The following is a 14,728-nucleotide window of genomic DNA, read 5'->3' as shown; positions in this document are numbered from 1 at the left end:
AAAAAAAACCATCTTTTTGGCACGTTTCTGTATGGAAACTCTCTTACTTTCCTTCTTCTCTCATACACCCAATGCACAGAGTGAATTTCAATGAAAAACAACTTACATGAAATTAATCTTCAGCTTCTACCTTATCTATAATTAGTGTCGTAGACTTCATCTAGTATCTGCCATCCTAAGACTGGGAAATACTTTTGAGGTGTATTTTCACCATAGAAGTGTTCTATATCAATATTCTTGTCACTGTTGTATAAAAGTAGAAACTGAGGAGCAGATCTTTCCTGAAGCCAGAGAAGAAGAAGGGGAAGAGATGGTTAGAGAATCCAGAACTACCAAATCACAGCCCCACTCCTTTTCCCTTTGAAAATATGCAATTCAAATAGTGAAGTCCAGTAATGCTGCCAAGAGAATAATTTGAAAGCTGTGAAGGCTGCGGGTATGGCTGGATACCATCTGGGACACAGAACTGGCTCATGTGAGAAATCTTTACTCATTCAGGTAGTCCCATGGAAGACAATAATAACATTAAACAAGGAGTGTTTTGGGGAGCATAAGCATGTTGGGCTGGCAAATGTAGAACTGCATGTCCAATAGTTATTTTTTAAAGTACTTGCTTTCACAGTTGTGGCTTAAATCAACAGTTAAAACCCTTTAAAAAATGCTCCAAAACTATGTCAGATGCTAATTCTCTAATATAAACTTACCCAGACTAATGATCACACCATATACCATAGATGATTAATTTAAATATTGCAACGTGCAAAAGTTTAGATCCTACATTCCCTACACAGTTAATAAGAGAGAGGCTGTGAGAGGAATACTGCAATGCAGAGCACCTATGATTTGCTAATGGGGATGAACAGAGTGACCAAAATTCAAAAACTACCTTGGAAAGAGGAATCTGCTCTCACACAGGCAAAACATGAAGATATAAGACTTAAGGAAAATGGTTACTAAATTAGCTCATGATACAGGGACTGTATTTCAAACTTTGAATAGGAACAAAAAAAAATGACATACCTCTACACTAAGAAAAAGAGAATCGGCAAAAAGCCAAGACAATAGGAGGATGCCAGAAGCCTCATAACTGTATGGATTGTGTGTCACTTTTGTAGGAGCACTTGAGAACAGATCTTCTCTTTTAATGTTTTCCTACTCAGCAGGAAATGAGGCAGAGAGAGGGTCTTCATGGAGACGAACTGCTAAAGGAGATGGTGGTGGACTGTGAAGGAGTTTGGCTGGCAGCAGCGGATAAATACAAGACACAGGGAAGGAAAGTACTTGAGAATAAATTATATTGCTCTTACTGGCCTTTCTTTTTTTTTAAAATTGTCAGGTGGCTTCCTATTTTATCCCAGATCACCCAGAAATAGAGAACTATGTGGCTGGAAGGGCCAAAAATCATACAGTTTTTCTGCCTGCTTTAAAGTAGGTTCAGTTGTTCCTGTCATTCCTAAGAGATGTTTGTATAAACTGCTTGTAATAATCTCCCGTGCTGGCAACTCCATGGCTTGCCTAGTCAATCTGTCCCTGTGTATCACAGTCTTTTTGCTCCTAATAGTTAACCTCAATTTTCCTTGCTATAAACACACTACTCTTGTCCTACCTTTCAAGGATACAGAAGAGAGATAATTTCTTTTCTCTTTGCTGAATTATCCGCCCCCCCCCCCCTGCCCCGGGGGTGATTCTATCATGAATGTGGTCCATAAGCAGCACTCCACTATGAATAAATACTGTAAATATCTAAAATGTAGCTTCAGGCAGACCAGAGCTCAGGGCAATTCTCTTTTTTTTTTTTTTCTGTATCTTTGAGGAATAATTTTATTGACATCTTTGGCATGTAGATGTCAAAATTGCCACTGTAAGATGTGCCTCTTATTCAACATTCCCGGGCAACTAGCAATAGGACAAGAGGACACAGCCTCAAGCTTCGCCAGGGGAGGGTCAGGTTGGACATTAGGAAGAATTTCTTTTCAGAAAGGGTTATTAGACATTGGAAGGGGCTACCCAGGGAGGTGGTGGAGTCACCATCTCTGGATGTGTTTAAGAAAAGACTGGACGTGGCACTTAGTGCCATGGTCTAGTTGCCATGGTGGTGTCAGGGCAATGGTTGGACTCGATGATCCCTGAGGTCTCTTCCAACCTGGTTGATTCTGTGATTTTGTGATTCTGTGATTCTATGAAAAAACATGGTGTGTGATTCTCATCTGTCTGTTCTCTTGGTTTTTATGACATTACTATAATCCTCAATTTATTTCTCCATCTGAGTTTATTTTTTCTTTATCCCTCATCATATGCGAAATCTCTTCTTCCCTGCTGCTGCTAGTTCCCAAAGTGCTGTGAGATCTCAGTCTGCAACACTTTCTATGTGAATATAGAATAAAACACCAATTTGTGCATTCAATCCTAATGCTTAGCTTTTCCAATTTTCTTTTTCAAATGAACGTTTGTTTGCTCACAGTCCCTGTAAAAGCACATAGAGTTGAAAATGTTCACAGAATGAATTTTCCAGTTTTGTTCCAATTCTTCTGTTTAGGGGTTTGTTTTTTGGGTTTTTTTTTTGGCTTTATTTACCTTTCTAGCTCCTCATCTACAGTGCTGCACAGGATTTGTTGTGGCACAACAAATTCCTCCGTGTAACTCAAGTCACACGAGCTCTGTAATGCAAGATGTTACATGTTGGGTTGAGTTAGAAATAGAATTGCCTGCCTTACCCTGAAACTCACTGGTATACACTAAAACCTGTCTTCTTCCCCTTATTACTGGGTTAATGAAATCAAATGAGAAAATTGCAGAAACAGGCCAGAGAGAAAAAACAATTACTGAGCCTGGAGGTCGTGACCTCGCAAAAACACTGTGTGTCCTCATCTCTGGAAAAAATGAAGGTTCAGCAAGAGGAAATTCTCACAAATGTGGGGTCATGATGGAGAAACAAGTTTTATCACTTGACTTTCGGCATTTAGGATGACACAGTCATGACATCTCACACTGGTTCATGTATCAATCATTCCTCCACAGCACAGAAGAAGCTGCAGGTTCCCCAGGGCAAGAGATGTACAGCCGTGTGTCACAGGGTAGAAATGACGTTTCACCCCATCTTCAGGAATGATTTAACCAAGAAGCTTCTCTAAACAGCACAATATCAATTTAGCAGCAAACCACTAAGATGCTTGGCAGCACAATACATACTGAAATTCCACGGGAAGATTTTGAAAGACTGCTACATTTTTTTTCCCTTCCTTATACAACAGGTAAAACTACATTTTTGACTGTGCAAGTAGTTCCAGTGCAGCTGAAACTTCTCGGGTACCAAAGCACGCGATACTGCCAACAAATCTTTATGACTGTATTATAAACTAATTGCTCTCTGTGGCTGTGAGAAGGATGAGAAGACTATACTTTAGATTCAAGTACTTTTAGTGTAGTATTGATAGCTCTCTCTTATCTGCCTGTAGTCATAGTAATCAGTCATACCTTTTAAAACTACACCCAAACAGCAAGATGATGTTTACCGCATTCCTGCTTAGACAGGTACTCCTTTTTCGAGGCAGACGTCACAATACTCATCACAAAGGAGACAGCACTCGTCAACAAAGATTGCATAACTGAATCGGAAATATTAATTTATACATTCTTAGTTAAAATGGGCGGGTACTACAGTAACTCATCTGTGCTGACACATATCTCTTGCTCTCTGTAGCAACTGAATTAACAGATTGACTCATACTGTAATAGGAAGATCTACCTAAAGAAGAAGTTGGGATTAGGGTTTAAAGAGAGTACAAGTTTCTGGTTTCAGTCTCAGTCATATTATTAACTGCAAAGTCAAGCTGTGTTTTCATCTAGGTGTTGGTCTGAAGTCCTCTCTGCTTTCATCACCAGGAACATATGAAATATAGCAGTTTCTTGATGAGAAGAAAATTACAGAGAAAGATAATGACAATTCCAGGAAAGCAACGCCCCTCTTGTGCTGAAAGCTGCATAAGGTAGGGACCACAATACTGCCCTGTGACTCCAATAGTACAATGAATATTGACTGTGCAAATGAATATCAGTCATACAAATAGCAATCATAATAATTAGGTTGTCATGTTTTAACTGCAACACAGTGAGGAAAGGTGCTTATCAGAACAAAGAGCTGTACTAAACAGATGCTGTTACTGCTTGATAAAACATAGACATTTGTGATGCTGTAAAGATCAATACATAAGTCTCCAAGAGTTTAATATAGAGCTGCATATTTATGCAGAACACTAAGGGTCAACATTGTTTAGTCCAGTGTCAGGCATTGGTTGTGTAAACAGCTACACAAAAAAAGCTAGGAGCAGCAAAACAGAGTAATAATCAATCAGGCCTGCCCAACGCTAGCCATACATCAGTCACTCATTTGCCTCCTCCTAGGGCAGGAGGATGGATTGCAGCAAAGACAGCAACAATTCAGTGCAACTGAGCCCAACACTCTTGGTTTCCCTTGTTTCACCGGCCTCTAGAGATGGAGCAAAGGAGTTGCAAAAGGTGATACATTTGATTTCCACGGCACTACCAGCCACCATAATTAGTAAGATCCTTGTGAGCCCATTAGCTGTAGGTTCAAGATGTCTTATGCTCTTAGGAGGAAAGAGAGCTTTGCTTTGTCCCAGTGGGGAAATATGGATAGACTTTAATGGAGAGAAGTGGACCACTAAATGGACAGCCTTCCCCAGAAGTAATTTTTCTTCCTTCAACCAAGAGTAGCATTTTTTTTTTCTCCTCCCCCATTGCTGTGAAGCACTGAACAAATTCCGGTTAGTTTGGTTCATTGTTTAATCATAAGGCTTTTATCGAGTGAGGAAATGTTTCCTTGGAAATTACACACTGGGGGAGTAGAGTGAGAATTTTTGCTGGGGGATATATAACACATGGTGTGGTTTGTGGAAGGGTTAGGTAAACTATTGGAGGAGAATATGAAAGTTTGGATGAGTTGGAGTAGCTTAAATTGCAGATCAGTATTTCTTCACATGTGATCCAACAACTGTGAAGAAGGCAAAAAGGCAAAATGTTTCACTCTTGCTTTAATATAATTTCTAACACACCAAAAATAAGCAAAATATGAAAATAAGTAAAACCTAAGAAAATATATGAAATAATACTTAATATATGGCTGCAGAATACAGTCTACTTGTTCTTACAGCTCCTTTAAGAGATGTGGATCTAAAGAGCTTCCTAACCTGCCTTGGACTGTCTAGGTAAATGACCTAGTTTTAAATTTCTTTTTTAATGGACAAGAACAGATATTCCTGACAGATTTCTAAGAGCTGTCTCTCTCTAGCTGGAACTGAAGTTTAAGGACAGATTTTATTGTTTTGTTTAGCAGTGTCCTCTTTTGACTTTGAATTGTGCTAAGAAACAACAAGAAAGACAAAAGCAAGAGAATTAACTAGACTTTCTGAAATCTAAGACTAAAGAAAAGGACAGAAACAAAGACTGTAAAGTGAATAAAGAATCTTATTTACCTCATTAATGCTGTATTTCTTTCTGTAGACAAAATCAGAAATTATTTAAATAAGTTTGTTGTAAATTGAAACATAGACTCAAAATTTCTATTAAAAAAACCCAAACAAACAAAAAACAAAAATTCGTTTAGAAAAGTAAAATAAAGTCAGGGTTTTGTCATTTTCAGGAAAAGAAACAGATGCAGGCTGCATGATGCATAGACACCCTGTAACTAGCTTATATAGAGCTTATAGAGTCCCTTAGAGCTAGAGGCTTTCCCTGCATAATGTCCCTAGAAAACAGACAGCCCAACATTTGAATCATTTCCCTGCATTATAGTTCAGAAACTGATGACAATTTTAAATACTAGGATACCTGGAATGACCTTTGAAAATCCATTGCTTACAAGTTAAACAGATGGGTGTAGAAAACTTGCTATTTTGGAAAACATTAGTTTAAATCAATGCTTCAATAAAACATTGCCTTTATGGCAAATCCTCATTTTCCGATGAATATACACGGCACAACGTTCCAGATAAGCTCCCTGGCTGTAACAGAAACTGCTCTGTTTTCTCCCATGTTTTCAAATTCCAAAATAATATGCAGAAAATAAAAAAAATTACATAAAGTATTATGAAATCTATTTACTGCTAGGAGAACAGATATCTGTAGTTACGAGAGAAAATACTGGGTGTGCTGGTTTAAAATTTAGGATGATGTGCTGCTTGGCACACCTCTCATGATAACGCATACAAAAGGTCTGCCATGAAAATGGAGTTGGCATTTCTGGGCTATTTCTATGTTTATACACAGTGCCTACAGGTATACTCATGCATGACACTTTCTTGAGGTGAAGCCTTAGCAAATATGCCGTTTGCTCAATTTAGACCTAAAGATCTGTAGAAAAGCTCTGCACAAAATCAAATTTTGAGTGTATTGCTTCATCCCCAAGACCATGCTTTTCTTCTCTCCCTTCTCAAACATGCTCTAACGTCTGTAGTGCAAAAAGCAGAGGGAGGCCTTATTAATCAACCACAAAGTACATTAAAGAAAACTAAGCACCTAAATAACTTGTTTATACAAATGATCTGCTCCACTGTAAGTGATGAGGTCAAGAGTCCCATTTGTTGTGCTGTGCCATTTTATTGATGCAGCAGGATGCATCGGCAACTGTAATTTCGTCATGGTCTGCTTTCCATTCCTCCAAAGGATAATCATTCTTGGGCTGTCAGATGCATCGAATATCCCAGTGCATGTTGCATGTTTGATAGAGCGCTACCTTGGTCATTAATCACGCATGGAGTTAAATTTCCTCTGTCAATACTGTAATTCTGCAAGGACAAGAATGTGTTATCAATTTTTATTGAAGAAATGACAACAAAAAAGTGGGTCAGTGTGAGGTTGCTTTAAAGCAGTTCCTTAAAATTAAAATTATACTGACTAGCTAAATTTCATTACTCATAAATAATATGATTTAACTTTAAAATATTTTCAATATCCTGTTACATACCAAGTACGGAGGATTGACTTTTTTCCTTTTCGAAGCGCATCCATTTCTCAGAGTGTAGTATCACTGCAGGCAGAAAAAGGGTGATTTTAAACATTATCCCATGAGAAGATCATTTGCTATGGCAATAAAAAAAAGTCTCCAGGGTCTTGCAGGTTTTGGAAAACATTTCAGAAAAACAACTATTCTGACAAGGACACTTACAAATCCCCCAAACTTTCAATAGTCGTTCAGATTGTCAAACGGATGCAAAGGCTAAAATAAAGCAATATGAAATACGTCAGGCATTTCAACTTTACATTCCTGTATTCATTTAGCGTAAGAGTCAAAAAGGTTATGAAAAATCAAATCAACTTCAATAACATCAAAATTCAACTTACAGAATTATGGATGATCATTATTAACACAAAAGGATTTCTGAGGGAAGAGACCTCTTTGATCTAGCAAACAGAAGTATAATGAGGTGCTTTGGCTGGAAGCTGAAGGTAGACATATTCAGAACAGAAATAAGGGAAACATTTTTAACCATGAATGTAATTAACCATTGGAACATTATGCTTAGGAGCACAGTGGATTTTTCATCACTTAACATTTTGGAATCAGTCATTACCTAAAAGAAACACATTAACACACTTACAAGTTGTTATGAGCTTGATACAGGAATCATCCTGGTGGGTAGGAAAAAAAAATGGGCAGATATGGAGTATCTGTTAGAGCTCTGTTCATAGACACAGTATTCTCTTACTGATCAAATACAGTTATTTTTTTTCGTTGTATATTCTGCTTATTATAGTGATGAGAACAACTGCCCATTTTTTTTCCTTACTCCCTACAATTAATACAGCAACAGAAGAAGGGTTAATTCTAGTGAAGTTATTTCATCATCAGTAATTAAATTAAGGAGCTGTGGTAAGGGATACAATTATTTGTAGGAGCGCTGTTCCGTGACATCAAAAATAGCAACTGATGTGTAGTACTGGTGATGATGATACACAAACTTTAGAGGATGTATTTTTTGTTTCCAGAAGAGAGTAACAAGCTTGTAGGATAGGTCTAGGAGGCAAGGATGTTAGTAAATTTGGTAAACATCATCTGCAGTAATTAAAATTAGGGAGTGTGGATATCATTCCAGCAGAATCACTTTGAAAAATTGGATTTTTTCTCAAAGACTGGTTAACTGGTGAACTTCTTTGCCTCTGAAGACCCTCTGCTCATCTTCCTCTGGAACATTTGAATAATCTCAGTATACAACATTTCCATTTGCAGTCTGTGAAGTTATACATAGAAGAAAATTCATGTGAAACAAATAAAATATTTATTTTTATGTTTATTCTTTCTTACATTCTCTCTACTTTTGCACTGAGATTCTAGCCAATGCTAAAGGAATCCCACAGTTTACATCAAAAAAAGGACAATTTAACCTTACCTGTAGTAGATTTCTCGATGTTCAAGGCCATATGCGTTTTCATCAGGGTAAGAAAATATTAAAAATTGCTGAATTCAGCTTGTATCACAAAAGGCAAACAATATATTATGCTTTATTTAGTTACATATCTGATAAGAGCTTCATGTGTCACAGAGAAAAAGAAGTTTTCAATATTCCCTAAATATGACAAGAAACAGATTAGGACTAAATGTGGAACTGCTTATTTTGGGAAGGATTTTCTGTTTTACTTTGTTTCTTAGTTGCTCCTCTAAACTGTTATTGAACCAGAAGAAGAAGATGAGAGGGTCACAGGGTTGAACTGTTTTCTCTATATATTTCAGTTAATGTTTCTTTGAGTGGGAAAAAAATGAGTCTGCCAATCCCAGGGTTGAGCAGGATTAGATTGATGCCTCTGTTCTTTGTTCTAGCAAGTGACCTTAATTCAAGTATTCTATTTATTTTAATAAATTGTATTATGTACTGCACTGACTCAGTACAGCATTTATTTTTAAAAATAAATATTTTTTTAAATGTTTATGAAAGAAGCCTTTACATACATACCACTGATGTGGCTCCCTGGGCTGCTGCCAGAGAATGAGCAGTGCATGGCTCGAACAATGAGCTTGGATTATGCAGTACTTATTGCTTTTCTATTTTATCTCTTTCATACAATAGACAGAAGCTTTCATCTGTTATGAAGTACAATACTGTTTTCTCCACATGATAGTATTACTGCCTTAGTACATTTTTTCCTAACCCACCCTGTCATTTCTGGGTTTGAATCTTTCTTTATGCATCTACACATCTTTTTTTATTAATAGAACACAAATATTTTACTATTTTCTTGACGCCCCATGTTCCACTAATATTTTAAGAATGTCACATTCCATTTAAGTGTCAGGATGAAGACATCCAGTGTAATCTCTTCTTCCTGTAAGTGCTTCTGACTTCTTTTTTGTCTGTATAGTTCTGTCTTGCGAGGAGCCTTTTGCAAACGAATGTTCTTAAGAACACTGTAGATGAAAAGAGCTCACCTATGGTATTATAAAGAAATGAAACTGGCAGTGGGTGAGTAGCTGGGGAAGCGAGATATTAGAAAGAAAAAGAAATAATCTTACTACAGTGAAGCAGTCTAAAAGCTCATAGCTGAAATGTAGGATAATGAATTAAAAACGAGTAATATGTATTTCTTCTAAGGAAGCTAAATTCTGCTTAGAGCTACCAGTCCTGAAGAAGCTGACTGTGAAAAGGATGCTAAGAGTAGAAAAGTGCAAGTTTTTCTCCACCACTGGGCATTGGGTCTGGCCTAGGAAGGTCTTAGTAAGGGTAAAACATGCAGCTAGTTTTCTGCGTGCATTCAGCCTTTCACTTGGTGATTTGGATCTATCAGATATTGATCAGGAATGATCAATTAATTTCATACAAAGTCACCTTCAAGTTGTAATTGGTGATGGTTATTATTCCTGTCTCCTAGGGAATGCTAAACCTTCGTCCAGGTACACAGGAACAGAAGCAAAGTGAATAAGAACAGCAGCAACAATAATAACACGTGACTTTATCTAGGCGGGGCTTTGGGGAACAGCTTCTTAGTGTGATAAAGATGTGTGGGGATTATGCTAGAAAACTTTTTCATGCAGTTTTTACTTTACCTATTAACGTTATTTACCAGGCTTGTGTAAGACATTTCAAAGGAATCTATCGATGATAACACCTCAAGTTTTAACATTTCACCATAATGATGTAAAAATGCCTGCTACACTAAAATAACTTTCTGTCTATGAAAAGCAGGGGCGTAGTAAAGTAGTGATAATAATCACACGAGGGTACCTATATTTTTACAGTTTGAAACTGTGGGTAATTATTTCACTATAATTTACAATACTGAGTGTTATTGTTTAACAAGGCAAAATTTGCCACTGTGAAAACTGAATGCAAAAACTACAAATATGTTTTATAGAATTTCCTGGAAAATAACATTTAGTCTTGTTGGAATGTGTTTGTATTTTCACATTACCCATCAGGATTGAAGTTGATAGAAATACTACTTTAGGAATAGTATTATTCATACACTTCCATTCCAAAGAAAATGGAAAAGGAGATATTAAAGGGTTGATAGAAATAAGCTGAAGATTTTTCAGGAAGACATTGAATGAAGAAGGCTTTAAAGAGTGGAATTAAGAGAAATTCTGTGCATGTTTGAAGACTGTGGACAGAATTTATCAGTGACTTCATCCTTTGATAAATACATAAGATTTGAAATTAATGAAATAGTAGTAAAAATAATTAGATTTTCACACCTATCTTGGGAGTGACTGATTTTTGGTGCCAAACTAAGATGCTCTCAGGGATGGAGGGAGACAGGTCCTTTTGTCTTTTGGGTACACTGATCTTTTTCAGTGCAACTTAAACCCTCTTAGTGTTGGCAATCTGGGTATCCATGCGTACTGGAAACATTTCAATCAGCGATGGATAGGCCAATAATTTCTTACATGACACCTAAAAAAAATACTACTTTTCTTCTACCTTCTGGACCACAGCTCTGTACAATCGATTCTTCTGTTGCCAAAATCATAAAAGAGAGAAGCTGAAGAAACACATATAAAGCTAAAATCTTGCCCCTACCTCCAGGGAACTAGATTGTCTCCAACAATATATTTGCTATTGTTTTTTCTAGAACACTGACCTTGTCTGGTACTGATATTCAACCTATGTAGTAGATGTTATCCTGTTCTTTCTGTGCACAACTTCCCGGTTTTTACCCTTCTGACCCTGGGAGCAGAAGAACTGACATCCAGCATGAACTGAGATGATAAAAATATTTTTTTCTTTAGATTTTCCCCATCTCTTCTGTCAGAAAACAAAAATGATTCCTTAGATATTTTCTAATTATTACAAGCAGATAAGTAACAAAGTCCAGATAGCTAAAAAGTCTTTGCTACATGAAAGAAAAGTCATTCCATAAGGATACAATAAACTTATGTAATAAATAGTGCAGCAAAAGACCAGAACCAAAATTCATAGCTTAGACATTAGCAGTATACTTATTTTATAAAGCTTAAAGCAAATGGCTTCTTTACTTTTATTTGAATTATAAAAAGATCAATAATTTTTCAGTGAGAAATGGCATAATGCTGCAGTTTGTAAATATCCATTAATGGAATTATAAGCTATTGCTAATGTTTATTTGTTTTGTTTTACTCCTTCCTTCTGTTTTGGTAGGAAAGGAATCAATTTAACAATGGAAATTAATTCTACGTTTACCTAAAATCGTTCACCAACATGATTTTTAATCCTAGAATTAAATATATCTTGCAGTTAGGAATTGCAGGAAGTATATTTCTGTGTGTAAATAGGTACTGTATAGATTATTAACTGCTTAATGAGTCAAAATAATCAAAAGCAACAAGTTGACACTAAAAGGTCTACACAGCAGAAATATTTGATACCTCCTATCCTCGTACAACTTCCATCACCATGCAGTGGTTTGAGATAATTGCTCTTCAATCTACAAGTGGAACAATTTATTGCAGCTAGAAGAACAAAGGCATTTAGAAAAAATACAATTTCTACCATCCCAAATAGAACAAAGTCAAGGTTTCCCCTTTTGACTCATTCACTTTTTGTTTTTTTCCTGGCCAATAGTCCTCAGACTTTATCACAGAGGCTGCTTTCTGCATGTTGCATCACTGGGAAGGGAGGAGTGGTAACAGTGCATCCCTGCATGTCACCCTGGGATGACATACTTAGGACATGGCAAGGGGTGATCTGGCCAGGCAACAGGGAGCTGAGAAACACTTCTTGGTCTCCAGTGTATGAACCTTGAATCCTGTGTTCAGTTTTGGGCCCCTCACTACAAGAAAGACATTGAGGTGCTGGAGCGAGTCCAGAGAAGGGCAACGAAGCTGGTGAAGGGTATGGAGCACAAGTGTGATGAGGAGCGGCTGAGGGAACTGGGGTTGTTTAGCCTGGAGAAAAGGAGGCTGAGGGGAGACCTTATTGCTGTCTACAAGTACCTGAAAGGAGGTTGTAGCGAGAAGGGTGTTAGTTTCTTCTCCTAGGTAACAAGCGATAGAACGAGAGGAAACGGCCTCAAGTTGCACCAGGGGAGGTTTAGATTGGACATTAGGAAAAATTTCTTCACAGAAAGGGTTGTCAAGCATTTGAACAGGCAGCCCAGGGAAGTGGTGGAGTCGCCATCCCTGGAGGGATTTAAAAGACAAGTAGATGTGGTGCTTAGGGATATTGTTTAGGGATATTGTTTAGTGGTTGACTTGGTAGTGTTAGGTTAATGGTTGGACTCAATGATCTTAAAGGTCTTTTCCAACCAAGACAATTATGTGATTTGTGATTCTGTGTAGATATGCCCAATAAGAGAAGCAGTTGGGAATCGAAGCGTACATTTTAAGATTATAGGCAAATAAAGGAGAATAAGAAACTGAACAAAATATGTCTTCTCAGTGATATTCCTGAAGGAAAATTTAAAAACATCTAGTCCACTGTACAGAGAGTGTTAGGTTGGTTCAGTGTAGAAACAAGGAGAAAGTCTTTTAAAAAATGTGTGTAATTAATTGTTTTGGGTTAGCCCTGGTAGGTAGCTAAATTGGAATTAGTTTTAGAGTTTGTGGAATTTATCATTTGAAATGTTTCTATTTAGAAACTATTCATGTTTTAGATAATCTAAAACCAATTTAAAGGCTACAGGCATGGACTGTGCTGACTTGGACATGCTTTAGCTTGGCATCCCCAAACTTAATCATAAAGTTTTCTTCTGACCTGAAGTCTTCGTTTCTTTAATTTTTTTCTTTGTTTGTTTGCTTAGTTCCTCTAATAATTAAACTCATGTAGTGGAACCATAAGCAAAAATCCTTACTATTTCACATTGTATACTGCAGGCCTACTTGTGTTTACTCATACAAACACACGTGTCTAACGTTAACAAGTTCAAAAGTATATTGATTCATACACCTGTACCCACATTGGTGTAAATGTGCAAGAGTCAAGACTACCACTTTACCTTCAGGAAGGACAGGAGGAAATGTCCTCCCCCATCACATATGTGTTCAACCAAAACATGTCTCATTGAAATGAGAATGTCCTAGAGTACCACTGACCTTGAACATTTTACCTATCAATTAAGAATGTGTTTGCCAAAAAGTATTAGAAACGTTAAGAAAGGAAGACCTCAGCTTTCTCGTACCAGATCCTATTCCATACATCACTATGGTTTATTAAGTAGAGCCATGACACTAACAGATTTTGAGCTTTCTGGTGGTACTGTGGGATGAATCGGAAAAAAATAATATAGCCTGGGTTAGTTAGAAAAGTAGGGAGGCACTGGAATATGATACCATACTCAAGGCAATATCTGCTTCAGACAACTTTACTCTCAAATGTAGTGACAAGGGAAAGGAATGGCTGAAGCCTGGAAGTTGAGCTCTTTTTTTCTCTTTATGCTTGATAAGAGATGCTATCAACTGTACAGGAAAGCTTACAAAGAAAGGGATTTTTAAGCAAAATTTGCATCGTCGGAAATCGTCATGTCAGCTACCATAGTGAACAGTATTACTGCAGAAGCAACTATGCAAAAAAAGAATAAGTTGCTCTAAAGACAAGAACCAAGCCTTACAATTCCCCCGTCATACGCAGGGTTATCACCTACACGTAAATAACCTACAGGGAAGCACTGAGTCATCTCAGTCTGATCACATTTTATGGATATTCACCATATGGATGAAGGGGAAATGTCTACATTGACAATAGAAACCACTGAACAAACAAAATGTTATCTCTGGGGCCCAAAGATAGACAAATTTACATAAGAAATAAGTTACACGTTTTAAGAAGATTGATTAACCATTTCAAAAGTTTATCTAAGTACATGATCGGTTCCATCAGCTAAAGTCTCCAAATCAAGATCAGAAGCCTTTTAAAGTGATATTAGCTAGTTTAACCAGAAGGTTTTAGGGAATTAATATAGGCATCACTGGATAAAATATTATGAGCAGAGTATTCTGCCTTTCGAGTCTATAAATATAAGAAAAAAGGCTTAACAATAGTGGATGATTTGTCAAATGAGACTCCCACATATATGGAAAATGACCCCAAAAGCTAATTGCAAGCATAAAATATCACATAGCTCTTGCCAAATATTTGCCTAAGTGGTGTCTTTGCTTTGGAAAGACTGCATCAACATCTCCTCATGGTGCTTTTACAATTCATAAATAAGGACTCATGTGTTATAGAAATAAGGATAAATTAACTAAAAATTTATCTGAATATACTCAGACAGAACGAGTGGGCTGTAGCTTTTCATGTTTGCCTAT

The sequence above is a fragment of the Nyctibius grandis genome, chromosome 6, assembly GCF_013368605.1.
Source record: "Nyctibius grandis isolate bNycGra1 chromosome 6, bNycGra1.pri, whole genome shotgun sequence".
In the NCBI taxonomy this organism is placed as follows: Eukaryota; Metazoa; Chordata; class Aves; order Nyctibiiformes; family Nyctibiidae; genus Nyctibius; species Nyctibius grandis.
Note: the sequence above shows the minus strand (reverse complement) of the source record.